This window comes from Crinia signifera, chromosome 19 (assembly GCF_055691185.1).
Source record: "Crinia signifera chromosome 19, ASM5569118v1, whole genome shotgun sequence".
Taxonomy (NCBI): domain Eukaryota; kingdom Metazoa; phylum Chordata; class Amphibia; order Anura; family Myobatrachidae; genus Crinia; species Crinia signifera.
In genome coordinates, this window is record NC_139226.1 from 74,554,995 (window position 1) to 74,572,793 (window position 17,799).

Sequence of the window (17,799 nt, forward strand, 5' to 3'; positions counted from 1 at the left end):
CGTACGTCCATGCACGGTGGCATACCCTTCACATATATGGACCTGCTAATCTAGCCCTTCAACTATGATTAAGGCAATTAAATGAATTATTGTAATTGTTATTCAATATTATCTCAATTGTCTACCTTAATGAACCCCCTAATAAAAATACATTTTAACCCTCCTTACATGTATATTTATTATGTTCTAATGTTGAATTTTCATCACTATCTATGTGTCCCCACATTGCTTTTACTTTTACAAAAAGTTATGTTGGTGTTTGTGTGTATGTACTAAATTATGCCCATAATTAGTTTGTTGAGAAATTTTAACATGTATACCTACCCTGATGTTATGTGTGATGTTTTAATCTAACAACATTAAATATTCATGCATTTTCACTATGTGTTATTTAACCCAAAAACACACACATTCAGACATCAATCGTTACCCCTCACGTCAAATTACCAATATAAGTTACATTACACATCTGTATGTACCTGCCCTTACAAACCCTCTAACATATTTATGATTAAAAACACAGGCAACTTCTAACTGAACATAAACTTTTATTTTTTTTCAACATAATATTAAAATGAAAATAAAAATTAAAGGAGGGCCTCCAGTTGGCCAAACAGAATATTTAAATAAAAGAGGGTGACGTTAATTTCCCTCAAGATCTGGGCAACCTCATCCTGGTGCTGATCAGTGTCTGTAGTGAAGGGAAAAAAAACATTATAATGATTATGTAATATACACAAATGTTTGTTGTATTTTAACATAATAAGAAGTTGTGAGTTAAGTGTGAAGGCCACATACATTTTTCTACTACATTGAAGATGGGTCTGCTGTAAACACGGTACTAAATACTAATATGTTTACACACACATACTGTACATATTACATAACATGAAATAAATTCCTCCTTCTTGGATGAATGTATGCTGTATCACAATTGGGAGGTTTGTGCTGGGGGACTCACCTCTAACCTCACAATTAACCTGTGCTATTTAAGGGTAATGACATTGTTGTGGCTTAACCACTCCTTACTTAGTAAAATGTTGGCCATTGCTGTACAAATTATAGACCTACACCTAAGTTAGAAAAGCATGCATCCGCATGGCCTCACACACTATTAACAAACCAATCTATAAATTATTGTTGCACATCATGCTGGGAAGTGTAGTTACACAACAGCTGGGCCCACATCACTTCAACAACACTACTGTATTATATGTCATACTGTTATGTCAAATACTCAAGGGGTGAGGCGTGGACACACTCTGAAAATACACCAAGGGGACCTTTGTTCCTGGAGCAGGACAGGCCACAGCTCTGGCTCGCACTGCACTGATATGTTGCAACTAATAATGATGTTGGCTACACATATGTGGGTGTTGTGATTGTTTATTTGTAGAAATGTGTATGTCAACATTAGGCCCATTGTTTACTTACGCCTAGTTGTCCCATCCTGGTCACCGCTGGATGGAGCTCCTGTGCTTGTGGATGGGGGGGACTGGAGCAAGGGGGATGGGATGGGAGTTGGGGTTAAGGTGGTAGGTTGGAGTGGGGATTGAATAGCGTTGGGGGTGGGTGGGGGTAGGGTAGTGGGTGGGGGTAGAGGAGTGGGTGGGGGTAGGGTAGTGGGTGGGGGTAGGGTATTGGGTGGGGGTAGAGGAGTGGGTGGGGGTAGGGGAGTGGCTGGTGGAAGGTGAGGTGGAGATGACATGGGCACCAGCGGGCCCCAAGGTGCTCTCCTCCTCTTCCTCCAGGAGCTGTGCCTCCTGCCGCTGGGCCTCCTGCCGCTGGGCCTCCTGCGACTGGGCCTCCTGCCACTGGGCCTCTTCCCTGGCTGCCATGCGTGCCCTGGCGCGTGCTGAAATATTCATGGTGATGGTATCGAATTTGAAGGTTGCGGATCATGAAAAACTCACATTAGTCATGCTCATAACATTACAAATGAAAATTGATCAGATATTTAATTAATTTATCATGCTAATGAATATATATGCTACACACAAAATCAGACCGTATCCATATATACACCCATATACACCCACATACACCCATATACACCCATATATACCCACATACTCATGCACATATTTGAAATCATTCCTTAAACCATTGCTAACAAACACATACATACTTGTGAAAAAATATATACTTACATCGGCTAATATGCTGGCGAATTGTGCATAGCAGGACTGGCTGCCGCCGGCGCTGGTCGGACCTGCTCCACCTGCCCCAGGCTCCTGCGGACGCGGGTCTGGGCGTAGATTAAGCGTCGGGCAGCATTATACGGTGCTTCTCCAGGTTACTCACATATGGGCCCCTGGGCCCCAGGCGATGGTCCATCACCTGGACTAACGCCAGCAGCTCCTCATGGCTGAAAGGCGCAGCCCTTGCAATTGACATATTGGCAATGGCGCAGTTATTAATTGCAGGTACATATATAACTTTTGTTGGTTGCTGATTGGTGGAAAACTAAGTTTTTTTATTGTTAACTTTATTAATCCATCTTACATTAACAATATGTATGCGAAGGAAAATATTCGCTGACCGTTCCGATATGCACACAAGAACATACATTATGCATTCAATGTAGGGAGACACGTACTGTATATACAGTGTGCGAAAAATTATACACGCAACCATGTACTAATACATACGCTGATAACAACGCACATACAACATGTTGCTCTGTGAATAATTAATACACATAACAAATGTAAGGATAGCATTGTAACGTTGGTATGTTTTGGAATTTGGATAAGAAAGCATACACGTACTCCAACAGAGACCACCTGAAAACACTCATCAGTGGAATGACATGTGCACACATTTAGCCATGTAGCACACAATGGTCAACAACCTGTGTATGTTCATGTACAGGTGAATGCTCAGGTGCGTTGTTCCCGTGTAATTTAAGCAGAATTTATCGCCGGTAATTAGCTACTACATTGCGGGGGGAAAAATACGCCCCTTGTGCAAGGCGGGAGTTTAGCATATAAATATGCAGCCAGATGCAGACCACTTTTGCTGCAAACATGTCAGGCTCTGATGATTCCACAGCTGAGGAAGCCCTACAGAGGGCAAGAGCAGAATCCATGCTGGAAGCTTTTAGCAAGAGGGAAAAGGAGCGGAGAAGCAGGGCCCAAGAGAGGAGTACCCCGGAACAGCAAGAGGGCCCTTCACAAACAGGCCCTGTTCCAACTCCACCGGCTCAACAAGGGCCCAGCAACCAGCCAGAACAAGAGGTTGCATCTCTGCCAACATGTGTGACCCAGCAGCTGCATGGTGAGGTGACTGGGGCCACCAGAAAACGACCTGCAACATCTAGGCAGAGTACTGAGCAGGATACCACCAGCAAAAAGAGAAACCCTGCATTTCTAGAGGAAGAATTAAGAGTTTTAGTACCCCGAGCAGGAGAATGGATAGAATTAGTTCCCAGGAAGCTGTCTTCCAGTACAAAGATGAACATTTGGGAGAAGATCACAGAGGAGGTATACAAGGTGTCAAGAGCAGTGAAGAAAAGGCAAGTGTGTTTCTCCCCCTGATAATCAAATATGTGTGCACATATGTTACATGTATGTTTTGAGGATAATAGAAAGGTGTGTTTGTAGACAGTGCTACACTTCAATGACACATGTGAACACAACCATGTCTAATATTCCACATTTATATATGAAACATGCCCCATTGGTGTGATGTGAGGTTATGGCCACAGTTCTGCTCATGTGAAGTTTGTGATGGGGCAACAACAAGTGTGTTGTTGTAAAAGACTTGTAGAAACATGTTCCATATGATGCAAATGAAAAAAGGATGTCCAAACTGTGCACATGTAGCTGTTGAGAAACTAAACATCCCAGCATGGCTTCCCATAGTTACATGACTCCCTAATAGCAACAATGGCAAGCTATGGTGGGATGTGTAGTTTCACAACAGCTGGAGGAGCATATTTTGGCCATGGCTGTTCTCATTTCAGCATAGTAAGATAAGTATGTGCATTTAGCGGCCTGATGAGTGATATGAGACACTGTAATGCCTCATAATGGTGTGTGCCAAACGTATGCAGAAAAATAACATATCACCCACACTAGGAAATTTAACGTAGTAATGATGTTCTGTAACACAGTGGTGTACATATCTCCTGATTATACTTTGTTTTTTTGATTTATAGGTGGACAGACTTCAAAATTGGACTGAAGAGGAAGATGACTGACCGGTACAATCACAGCATGTCCACCGGGAGGGGGCCTATGCCATCCACTTTGTAATATACCCCCCTGGAGCTGTTGGTATTGGATGTGGTGGATGTGGCCGAGGTCAGGGGGATATCCAATATGGATAGTGAGCTCCCGGTCGAGGTCTTTGCTGCTGAGTTTCCAGGTAATTTACAGTAATGCCTTGATTGTGGTAAGAGATATTGTTTGTGTATGTGATGGTGACATTGTTTTTAATTTTTACCCTAGAAGATCGCGCTACTCCTGAGGTATCGGCAGCATCTTCCCCTTCAGATCCACAAGTGGACCAGCCTCCGCCAACAGTACGCCCCCAGACACAGCCGGCAGGGGATGCCAGGTGGATAGAGCTGCTGGATAGGATCGAGCAGCAAGGGGTGGAGGCTGCGGCCCCTCAGCAGCAGTTTGGGGAGTTTCTTGCGGATTGGAAGGCTTCCAACAGGCAACAGTTTGAGGCCTTCAACCGCCAGAATGACATTCTGGCGGTTGGCATGCAAAGCATTGCCCAACAACTCAGCCGCCTCAATGACATTCTGGCGGAGCTGGTCACCACCGCCAGGTCGCAAAGGGCGGACACCCCATCTGCTGCCCCACCCCAAGCTGCTCCACAACCTTCCACCTCTGCCGACCCTCCTGTGTCCACTGGCCGAAGAGGCCGCAAGGCTCCTGTCCCCAAGGCCCCATCCAAAAAGGGGAAAAAAGGGCCAAAGTAATGTCACCTGATTCACTTCCTCTGTGTTTGGACCCCAAATGTTTGAATTTGCACTGGGGTTCCACTTCCTGAGTGCAAAATCTATCCATTCTCGTGCAAAGGGTAATAATCTGTTTAATTTGACCTCTTGAAATGCAGGGTTTCTTTTTGCTGCTGTGTATCATGCTTAGTATTCTCCCTGAGGGATCCGATACGATTTCCCGGCGGTCGGGATCCCGGCGTTCGGAATCCCGACACTGGAATCCCGACCGCCGAAATCCCGACAAGGGGGGGACATGGATCGCCCCCCCTTGCGGGCTCGCTGCGCTCGCCACGCAGCGGGCCCGGTGCCTCGCTACGCTCGGCACGCTATTTTATTCTCCCTCTATGGGTGTCGTGGACACCCACGGAGGGAGAAAGTTTCGGGATTTCGGCGGTCGGGATTCCAGTGTCGGGATTCCGACCGCCGGGATCCCGACCGCCGGCAAATTAACCGCATCCCTCCCTGAGTGCTGCAGGTTGTATGCTGGTGTCCCCTTTGATTTCACCATTGCAGTTGCTGGGTAACACATGTTTATAGATATGCCACTTCTTGTTCTGGCAGGTTGTTATTTTTGTTATTATATTATTTTTGTTAATATTTATGCCATAAAAATAAAAAAAAGCTGTGATGCTTAACAGCAAATAAAAATATTTTCCAAATGATAAAACACGTGTTGTATGTGTAATTTCTTGTGTAAACCAAATAATACATTTATGTGTAGTTACTCAACTTGGTATTTTGTTGAATTTAGTGAAGTGTTGTTCAAGTTTGAGATGTATAACCCTCTCCATGGCCATGCGCATGTTAATATCGACAATTTTACTGCTAATTTGTTCGTGGCAGCACATGTGCAGAGCAACTTAATAGGTGAGAAAGCAGTTTCTGTGCAGGTGAGGTCCTACATGATTAGTAGTTAAAACCAGGGCCAGAACAATGATTTCCTCATGGAGTGGGTGAGGTAGGCAAACAAGCAGAGGCGTAGCGAGGGCGGTGCCGGCAGAGCACACGCTCCGGGCGCAGGATGATTGGATGGCGCCGGAGCTGTGCTGTGGCACCGCCAGCTCGCTCGCCAGCCAGCCAGCCAGCTCCCCCGCCCGCCAGCCCGCCCGCCAGCCAGCCCGCTAGCCAGCTAGCTAGCTTCCCTCCCCGCCCGCTTCCCCACTCCCCCACTCCGTCCGGTGACAGAGAGACATGCTCGCTGCTGCTGCTGCTATTTAAAATTCACGGGTCCCGCTGGACCGCTAGCCAATGGGCGCTTGCGGTCCAGCAGCCAATCAACTGATGGCTGCTGGACCGCGAGCGCCTATTGGCTAGCGGTCCAGCGGGAGATATGAATTTTAAGTAGCCGCATATCTCTCCCGGACACAGCGCAGAGAGCCGTGAGCGGGCGGCAGTGTGCACACTGGCAGGGGGGAGGAGAGGGGAGGGGTGCACACACACACTGTCTCTGTCAGCACAGGCAGGGGGGCGCCTGGCTGTAACTATGGTGTACTCCCACCCTCCACCCACCCTGCTGCACTCACCCTCCTAACCACATAACCCACCCACCCTGCTGCACCCACAAACCCACCCTACTGCAGCCACCCACCCACCCTGCTACATCCTATTGCAGCCACCCACCCACCCTGCTGCACCCACAAACCCACCCTACTGCAGCCACCCACCCACCCTGCTGCATCCTACTGCACTCACCCACCCACCCTGCTGCATCCTACTGCACCCGCCCACCCTGCTGCACCCTACTGCCCCCTTGGCATCGAGCATGAAGCCCCTTGGCATCGAGCATGAAGCCCCTGGCATTGAGGTAAGTGGCACTTATGTGTCAAATGTGTAATCGGCATTATGGTGTGTTGTATGTAATGGGCATTGCGGAATGTTTTATAGTATGTAATGGGCATTGCGGAGTGTTTTATAGTATGTAATGGGCATTGCCGAGTGTTATATAGTATGTAATGGGCATTACGGTGTGTTATATAGTATGTAATGGGCATTACGGTGTGTTATATAGTATGTAATGGGCATTACAGTGTGTTATATAGTATGTAATGGGCATTACGGTGTGTTATATAGTATGTAATGGGCATTACGGTGTGTTATATAGTATGTCATGGGCATTACGATGTGTTATATATAGTATATCATGGGCATTGCGGAGTGTTATATAGTATGTCATGGGCATTGCGGAGTGTTATATATAGTATGTAATGGGCATTACGGTGTGTTATATAGTATGTAATGGGCATTACTGTGTGTTATATAGTATGTAATGGGCATTGCGGTGTGTTATATAGTATGTGATGGGCATTACGGTGTGTTATATAGTATGTAATGGGCATTACGATGTGTTATATAGTATGTAATGGGCATTGCGGAGTGTTATATAGTATGTCATGGGCATTGCGGAGTGTTATATAGTATGTCATGGGCATTACGATGTGTTATATAGTATGTCATGGGCATTGCGGAGTGTTATATAGTATGTCATGGGCATTGCGGAGTGTTATATAGTATGTCATGGGCATTACGGTTTGTTATATAGTATGTAATGGGCATTACGGTGTGTTATATAGTATGTAATGGGCATTACGGTGTGTTATATAGTATGTAATGGGCATTACGGTGTGTTATATAGTATGTAATGGGCATTACGGTGTGTTATATAGTATGTAATGGGCATTACGGAGTGTTATATTGTATGTCATGGGCATTACGGTGTGTTATATAGTATGTCATGGGCATTACGGTGTGTTATATAGTATGTCATGGGCATTACGGTGTGTTATATAGTATGTAATGGGCATTACGGTGTGTTATATAGTATGTTATGGGGATTACGGTGTTATATAGTATGTCATGGGCATTGCGGAGTGTTATATAGTATGTCATGGGCATCATGTGTGGGCTTATGTGTAATTGGAATTACAGAGTTCACTAAAATGTCCAATGGACATTACGGTGTGTGGTATAATGTTGGTCCCTGCCCACTTTTCACTGTGCAGGAGCCTCACCTACTACAAATTGGGGGGGGAGGGGGGGCGCGAAACATGCCTTTGCTCCGGGCGCCGTGGCACCTAGCTACACCACTGCAAACAAGGGGCCAAAGTGACATTTGTGTAGGAATGCATATGTGTCCTCCCTAAAAAAACAGTGAGGGCTCCCCATAGGTCTTGGTACAGGTATGTTAAAGATGTGTGAGTCAACCAAGCATAACAAAATGGTTTGTGTGCAAACATGTTAAAATATTGATTGAAATACGAGTTTACAGTGTGATAGGAAGATGTTGGGATCCTTTGTTAGAGAGATGTGATTTCAATAATATGATTTGTGGCATCTTACATACAGAGTGTGCTACATCCAATTCATAGCAGATAGTGCTTAAGGTATGTCTTTTGGCTGCAATACAAAGATTGTGTGCAAAATAGTGGCCATGGCCTTAGAAAAATTGCTCAAACATCCTTGTAGCTCTTACTGTACATGTGTTTTTTGTATTTTTTATATAAAAAATACCTGGTATGTTTGTGTTAGAGTGAAAAAGTTTACACATGTCGAAATTGAGTGTCCTGCTGTTTAAAGTATATAAAAACACTTACTGAATGTGTGTAAATGGTTATAAACTAACTACCTTGGCATATATAAGCAGGTCTTAAAATTATTCTTACCTAAAATTAAACCAACCTTTACATGTAGAGAAGTGTAGAAAGATATGCTTCCAATGTGTTTGTGTGCTGTGTGTGGCTTGCTGGTAGTAAAATAATGCTTGTGACTTAATAGGCTGCAGCATTGCTTATTACATTCAGGTGTATGAGTTTGAGTAGTAATCAGCGTTGATTAGCAGACCCAGGCGTCCGCTCTCATACGGTATCTGTAGGGGTGGTCTGGAGGTATCTTTGGCGTCCACCTGTTTTTGGGCCAAAATGAAAGGTGCTTTCGCCGATCGAGCGGTTGTAGCACCGTACATTTTTTGGTGCACACCCCTGTGTACGCCCATGATTACGCCCAGTTTTCCTCATTATTCTGACCGCTCCTCTAAACACGCCCCTATGCCGCCCACAATGACCGTACTCTTGCGGCCAGGTTTTTTCACACGGAAAGACCCGTCCGTGAGCGGTGTGAAGTTGCCGCGCCTGCGCATTGCGAAAGCTACGCATGCGCAGAACAAAAAAAACCTCGATCCGACCACGTACGGTCCCACCGCACCAAGCAGAATAAGGCCCTAAATGTATGGACAATTAGAACCACAGCTATGTTTTTGACTAGGGGAGCCTAGAACACATGCTGATATTCTAGGGCGCCCTGGTCAAGAAAGTTTGGGAACCACTGAGCTAATATATAAGATTTTGCAGCCTATCACAGGAATATTCAGTGGGCACTCTGTTTTATAGTGGAGAAAAAAAATTATAATTAAGTTGACATTAAATTACTGTTGTACTGCATACATAATTAACAGAAAAAAACATAACATTTAAAACTTTAACATACAGTATCTTAAGTTGAGGCAACAATCACATTATTTTTCCTTTGTTTGGAAACTGCTGTGTTCGTCTGTATTTTCCTTAAGCAGAAAGTTAATACTATACTGCCTTCCAGTACTACCTTGGATAGTAGGTACTTCTATTACACAGAGGAGTTGAATAAAATTAATACAACTCTTCTCTCTTGAAGGCACTGTAAACATTTTTTTATTGGTTTTAGGGGGTTATTCTGGTTCATTCGTAAGGCTGCGAATTAGCAGCCTTGCGAGTCCACCAAACCCCGACCAGCATGTACCGGGCCGTCCACCCCCCTCTCGCAGCATGTGTTCGCACACTCTGGCTGTGAATAGATTTTTAACATACACATCCAATTGCAGGCTGGGGGGAACACCACACATCATTCGATGGTCAGGCGTTCCCATATGTAATTGTCTGCCCCACCACCCGACACCTCCCGCATGCAATGTTGGGTGTGAGCACCCAGCGAAGAGTTTGTTCGCCGTGGCCGCATGCACCCTGCATCTGCACAGGCGCACAAATGCATCTGTGCATACACAGATGCACAACATTGGCCCTGTGTGAACAAAGGGGCCGATGCAAATGGTTCAGAATAAGGTCCTTAGTTTCACGTAGGAAGGGTGTATTGTGTTGTTCTGCTGTGGTGTGGTGTCATGACTTGTGTCGTGTAATGCCGAGTCCAGTCCAATGAAACTGCCGTTAAAGTCCAGTGATACTGCTGCAGTTCCAGTCCAGTGATAGTGATACTGATGCCATTTTTGTCCAATCACGTGATCCTGCAGTATATAAGTCCACTCTAGAGATACTGGGGGAAATTTACAAAGATGTTAATTCTACTTCACATGTGATGTTGCTATGGCCAACCAATCAGAAACTACTTCTTATTTATTTAGCACCCTATAGAAGATAGTAGACCGGATCTGATTGGTTGCCCATAGCAACATCACATGTGAAGTAGAATTCACATCTTAGTAAATTTCCCCCACTGCCTTTAAAGTCCAGTGATATTGCTGCACTTCCAGTCCAGCAATAGTGCTGCAGTTAATGTCCAGTCCACTCCACTCAACTCCAGTGAGCCTGCTGTATATATGTTCACTTCAGAGATACTGCCTTTAAAGTCCAGTGATACTGCTGCAGCTCCAGTCCAGTGATAGCAGCCTCTTGTGTGAGCCATGCTTTATTTCATTTCTTTTTGAATATATGAGAACATTGCGAGTGCCTCCAACAATCTACAGGATATATATATATATATAATGGCAGTACCACTGGACTGGACATATATATATATATATATATATATATATATATATATATATATATATATATATCCAGTCCAGTGGTACTGCCATTAAAGTCCAGTCCCATGATACTGCTGCATATGTCCAGTCCAAAGATACTGCATCATAAGTACAGTCCGGTGGTACTGCCGTTAAAGTATATTGGTACTGACGTAAAAGACCAGTGGTACTGGCATTAAATAAAGTCCAGTGATATTGTCTTTGAAGTCCAGTGTTACTACTGCTTAAGTCCAGTCCAGTGGTACTGCCGTTAAAGTCCAGTGATACTGCTATTGAAGTATATTGGTACTGACGTAAAAGTCCAGTGGTACTGGCATTAAATAAAGTCCAGTGATATTGTCTTTAAAGTCCAGTGATACTACTGCTTAAGTCCAGTCCAGTGATACTGCCGTTAAAGTATATTGATACTGACTTAAAAGTACAGTGATATTGCCATTACAGTCCAGTGGTACTGCTGTTAAAGTCTAGTGATTCTGCCTTTGAAGTATATTGGTACTGACGTAAAAGTGCAGTAATATTGCTGTTACAGTCCAGTGATACTTCAGTTAAAGTCCAATGATACTGGCATTAAATAATATCCAGTGATACTGCAGTAAAATTCCAGTTCTGTGATACTGCTGCATAAGTCCAGTCCAGTGGTACTGCTGTTAAAGTCCAGTGAAACTGCCGTTAAAGTCCAATTTAGTGATCCTGCTCTATATAAGTCCACTCCAGAGATACTGCTTTTAAAGTCCAGTGATACTGCTGCAGTTCCAGTCCAGTGATGGTGCTGTATCCATTCCAGTGATACTGCTGTATTTCGAGTCCAGTGATAGCGCTATATGTAAGTCCAGTCCATTGGTACTCCCATTAAGGGCCAGTGATTCTGCAGTTAAAGTCCATTGCAGTAATACTGCTGCATAAGTCCAGTCCAGTGGTACTGCAGTATATAAGTCCACTCCAGAGATACTGCTGTATATAAGTTCACTCCAGAGATACCGCCTTTAAAGTCCAGTGATACTGCTGCAGATTTAGTCCAGTAATAGTGCTGTATCCAGTCCAGTGATACTGCTGCAGTTCCAGTCCAGTGATAGTTCTATATAAATCAAGTCCAGTGGTACTGCCATTAAAGTCCAGTTCCATTATACTGCTGCATATGTTCAGTCCAGTGATACTGCTGCATAAGTCCCGTCTGGTGGTACTGCCTTTAAAGTATATTGGTACTGACGTACTGACGTAAATGTCCAGTGATACTGGCATTAAATAAAGTCCAGTGATATTGTCTTTAAAGTCCAGTGGTACTGCCGTTAAAGTCTAGTGATTCTGCTATTAAAGTCCGTTGGTACTGCTGTTAAAGTATATTGGTACTGATGTAAAAGTGCAGTAATATTGCTGTTATAGTCCAGTGATACTTCTGTTAAAGTCCAGTGATACTGCCCTTAATTAAAATCCAGTGATAATGTTCAGTAATATTGCTGTTACAGTCCAGTGATACTTCTGTTAAAGTCCAATGATACTGGCATTAAATAAAATCCAGTGATACTGCAGTAAAAGTCCAGTTCTGTGATACTGCTGCATAAGTCCAGTCCGGTGGTACTGCTGTTAAAGTCCAGTGATAGTGCTATATACAGTATAAGTCAAGCCCAGTGGTACTGCCATTAAAGTCCAGTCCCATGATACTGCTGCATATGTTCAGTCCAGTGATACTGCTGCATAAGTCCAGTCCGGTGGTACTGCCGTTAAAGTATATTGGTACTGACATAAAAGTCCAGTGATACTGGCATTAAATAAAGTCCAGTGATATTGTCTTTAAAGTCCAGTGATACTACTGCTTAAATCCAGTCCAGTGGTACTGCCGTTAAAGTCCAGTGATACTGCCTTTAAAGTATATTGTTACTGACATAAAAGTACACTGATATTGCCATTACAGTCCAGTGGTACTGCTGTTAAAGTCTAGTGATTCTGCTATTAAAGTCCGTTGGTACTGCTGTTAAAGTATATTGGTACTGATGTAAAAGTGCAGTAATATTGCTGTTATAGTCCAGTGATACTTCTGTTAAAGTCCAGTGATACTGCCCTTAAATAAAATCCAGTGTTAATGCAGTAAAAGTCCATTCCAGTGATACTGCTGCATAAATCCAGTCCGGTGGTACTGCCTTTTAAAAGTATATTGGTATTGCCATTAAAGTCCAGTTATAATGCAGTTAAAGTCCAGTTCAGTGATACTGCTGCATAAATCCAATCCAGTGGCACTGCCATTAAAGTCCAGTCCAGTGATACTGCTGCATAAGTCCAGTCCAATGGTACTGCTGTTAAAGACCAGTGATACTGCCATTAAAGTCCAGTGATACAGCTGTATAATTCCAGTCCAGTGATACTGCTGTATAATTCCAGTCCAGTGATACTGCTACATAAATTCAGCCCAGTGATACATAATGTATCTGCACATTTTAAACAACTACACGGATGCGATATCTCACATTTAAAATCTTTTTGCGGGATCTGCACAGTTAAGACACACTAGAGGATTGCTAATAGAGATCTTAGATTGTCACAATTAGAAATGAAATCCATATATGACCTTAGACCTAGAACCTAGGGGGATCAATATGGAGTTCGAATTGAAATGCATTTTGTGATTATTGATTGATGCCCGGTTGTCTGGGTACTGATATACCTTCTTTTTAATTTCTCATATGATTCTTGGTGATTACATCAACAATACTGGATAGAAAGTGTGCAACATGCGAATGCAAATGACAAACGGCTTATAGTGATACGGGTGCATTCCAACAAACCGGAAATCGACAACATTCGCACTTCCGGATGCGTTCCACTGACGTGGGGACGTCACATCCACCTCCAACCAAGAGGAGTACAGGGTGTCTGCGGGACTCCGATACGTCACATCCGTCTCCGGCGTAATAGCCGAATGCCGCAGCATCAGCTGCATTGTATTAGCGGGCACTCCGAAAAACACGGAGGAGTTTGTTTATTTATAGCGCCGTTTGTCATGTTTCCATTATGAGTGAATATCGCAAATATATGTATTTCTGCCATTCATAAGGTTTAAGGAATTTATGTGTTAGAGATAGCACTGTCGTATTGTATTAGGACAGGTGTATTGGTGAAACTCCGGTACATGTTTTTAATGTTGCTTTGATCTATGCTAATTAGAACAGGTATATATACCTGCTCTAATCTCATTTCCGCCATACCTTGAAAAAGGGCCCTATGTGAGGCCCGAAACGCGTTGGTAGGAGGAACAGCGTCCAGGTACTTTGGGGATACAGTGTAATTTTTCCATCCCACAGACACCCACTCTCTTCTCTGACCCGGGTGAGTTAGAGGTGGAGGAATTGGTTCCTTTGGACCCCATGAGCACATGGACTTTTTATTTTTGCATTTTTAAGGAATTTTTTATCTACATTTTATTGTTATTTGGAAATTGTGAACTCCCTGTGTCCTGAATAAAAGTGTTTTTTCACCTGCTCTGTACCACAATGATTGGGATATCTCCTTACTGATCGATGTGAAAGAAACCTTTCAAGGAACATAGGGCACAGATATAAGGTGAGCTCTGATCTAATTGGAGTGAAAGACTGGATATATCCTGTTAAAGATACCTTTATATGCCTATAGGGCTTGGCAGAAAGGTCAGTTGTGTGGGGTGACACCCCTTTCTGTCATTTATTGTTGGATGAATACTGACCATTTCTACCTTGTCTCTGTTTACATATCATTGGAGAAACTTCTGCCGGGTTTTGGTCTGGAAAGACAGACCACTTTTACATTAAGACAGCGCAAGTGTATTAATCGCTTTTTCATCCATTGATACAGCTGAATAATATAATTCCAGTACAGTAATACTCCAGAAAGATAATGGAAAACCAAAATTTGGAGGATAAAATAGTAAAAGAACAGGAACCACTTCTTCCTAGTGCTGAAGATGCTATCACTAGTCATGACGATGAAATGCCATCAACATCATCTGCCGAGGCCGATATGTAAAATCCAAAAAGTTCAGTAACATGAAGAAAAAAATAAATGTAAACCGTTTGAGGAGAAACGCAAGCTTGCCATTTATGCCACTTACGAAACAGAGTGGCAAGGAATGGCTTAGGCCTTGGACTATATTCATGACTAGTGGTCCAGCTTCACACTACAATCCAAGCCCTCCTCCTCTGCTCACTAGAAAATTTAAGAGAGTTAAGCTGTCATCAAAAACAAAGCAAACAACTGTGCTTTCTAAAACCATGGTATTGCAAATCCCCAAGCAGAGTCCAAGTCTGTTGGTGGTTGCGATGACTGACCTTCCCATCACTGTACTGGAAGAGGTGGCTCCTTCCACCATTTGCATGCCCTCTGCATATTCTGGAAGGACCACCCACAGTCCAGTTCCTGAATTTGAGATTGAAGGTGTCAATGTTGTACACCAGGAGGAGGATATTGATGTAGCTGGAGCTGTGGAGGAAGTTGACAAGGAGGTTGCTGATGGTGATGTGGTTTGCTTAAATGAGGCACCAGGTGAGACAGTTGTTTTCCATGGGATGCAAAAGGCCATAGCCATGCCTGGCCAGAAGACCAAAAAATCCACCTCTTTGGTCTGATATTATTTTTATCTAGATCCGGACAACACTTGTATTGCCATATGTAGCTTCTGTAAAGCTGCAATAAGCATGGGTAAGGATGTTGGCCACCTAGGGAGATCCTCTGTTACGTGTCACCTGAAGCTTGTTTATAAGCTTATTTATAAGTCACAGTTTAGTTCAGAAACTGTGGCTATGACTGTAAGCAGTCCATGGACACCTAAATCCCTTGGTCCTGTTGTATCCAAGCACCTGAAAACCACACCAGCAAGTCACTACCCTATATGCTGCCAAAAAGGAGGGGGGATGTACCTGACTCAAGACTGATTTCCGTGTTGCCACACGTAAAGTCAGTTCTAACACTGCCAGCTTGAGTCAGGTAATTCCCCTGATCAGTCTGTGGCAGAAGCAGCTGGAGAAAGTACAGGAGGAGCACAAGTGTGCATATGCCCATAATCCTTCGTAACAGGCTCACTATTTTACATTGGCATGACATCACAAACCCTGCCCTAACAGGCTTAGGCACTCCTGCATTTTCCCTGTCATTACGGTTTGGAAGGGGTTACGCGCTCACATCCTGGAGGTTCTGATTCGACTAGATCAGCTGCTGGTCTCCCAAGAGGGGGCCACCCTCTAGAAATTTTAGAAATACAGAAGGGGTTGGGGACCTGCACTATATTAGTCTTCTGTGATGGTGTATATTGATGTAACTTCTGCTGGCAGAAAGGGTTGATACTAAATGTATGTACAAATTTGAGGTAAAAACTGTTTTATTTAGCACAATGTCATAAATGCATATAAATTGGGAAGGGTAAGGGGGTGGTGGGTTTCTTCTCAATGCCTTGCAGGAAACGGCATATAAGAAACTGTTAATAAATAAAATAATAAATATACACCATCACAGTAGACTAATATAGCGCAGGTCCCCAACCTCTTGTGTATTTTCCCTGTCATGCCCAGCGTTTTCCTTGGCACTCCCATTAAAGGCCTCTTCCCGCCCCCACACACCCACTGTATGTCAATCACCTTATGTATGGTCAGTAAACAGAAAAAGTTGCAGGACTTAATGGCTGCCAGGTGTCGCACCCAAGCATTTGCGCCAATATGCATGCACAATTTTCAGCCGTGCGATCAGGTCTGAATGGGGCCCATTGTTTGCTTGATGTCTATATAGAATATAGGCCAGTTTCACAGGCTATAAGCACTACTTTTGAAAACTAGTTTCAGGGAGATTATGGTTGGTGGTACAATATTACACAGTGCCCCATTGAGGGGACGTGTCATGCTCCACCCAGCGGCGTAACTATAGCACCGCAGCCCCCGCCACCACCGGCATGTGCATGTGGGGGCGCCGGGGGGTGTATAGTTACACCCCCCCCCGCCGCCACCCCGCCAAGCACCCCCTCCCTTCGCCGCCCATGCAAACCCCCACAATCCCCCACAGACTTACCTATCTCGCTGGTCCCGGCGGCTCCGTTGTTCTGCTGAGGACCACCACAAAATGGCCGCCCCCATATAGCACACTGTTCTCTGAAACTGTCTGCTGTATGGGGGCGGCCATTTTGTGGTGGTCCTCAGCAGAAGAACGGAGCCGCCGGGACCAGCGCGATAGGTAAGGCTGCAGGCGATTGGGGGGGGGGGTTGCATGGGTGGCGGTGGGAGGGGGTGCTTGGCGGGGGGGGGGGCGCCCAAAACTTAGATACGCCACTGGCTCCACCCAAAGTGTCTAGTTCCATATTTGAAGATATTGTGAACGTGATGAGCCACAAACAGTTAGTAGGAGCTACTATCCTTGCAAAAGAATAGTCACTGATACGTGTCAGGGATTGTTCATCTATTGCATGGATCCATATAAATGGCCACAAGACATGCATGTAGCCATGGGGAGCATTGTGTTTTATCACCAAAGCTGGGAAATGGCGCTGATAATTAAATGTAAATGTCTCTCGTTCCTTTTCCCCCAAAAATGTAACAGCTACATAATGTGGGCTAGGTGAAATGAGGGAGATTGCTAGACTAATCAGGGAGAGAGGGAGATTGCTGCTATTTCAGGGAGTCTCCTGCAGAATGCAGGAGAGTAGGCAACTATGGCTATAAATATATATACATCTGCAGTAAAGTTAAGTGTATGACAATATGATTTACTGAACATTGAAGAAAATAAAAGAAGGAATGCAGTGATAGAAAAGGGGCTTATTTTTACTTTCAGATCCTATTACCATATCAAGTATAATACAATATACTGTACGTCAGTTTGGTGAACTTGCTATGTATAAACCTTCATTTATGAATATATATGTTACTGTGTTAGAAATAAACTGTGAGCTTTCATTATTGCGCTTACAAATTCCAGTTAATATTTACACAGAGCCATCACTAACCACAACCACTGCAATCATGAACAAACATTATTTAAGTTACTACATTACTTCCCTGTAGCCACTAAACTCCTCCTCCTCTTGAGAGCCTTCATTGTCGAGCCCTCT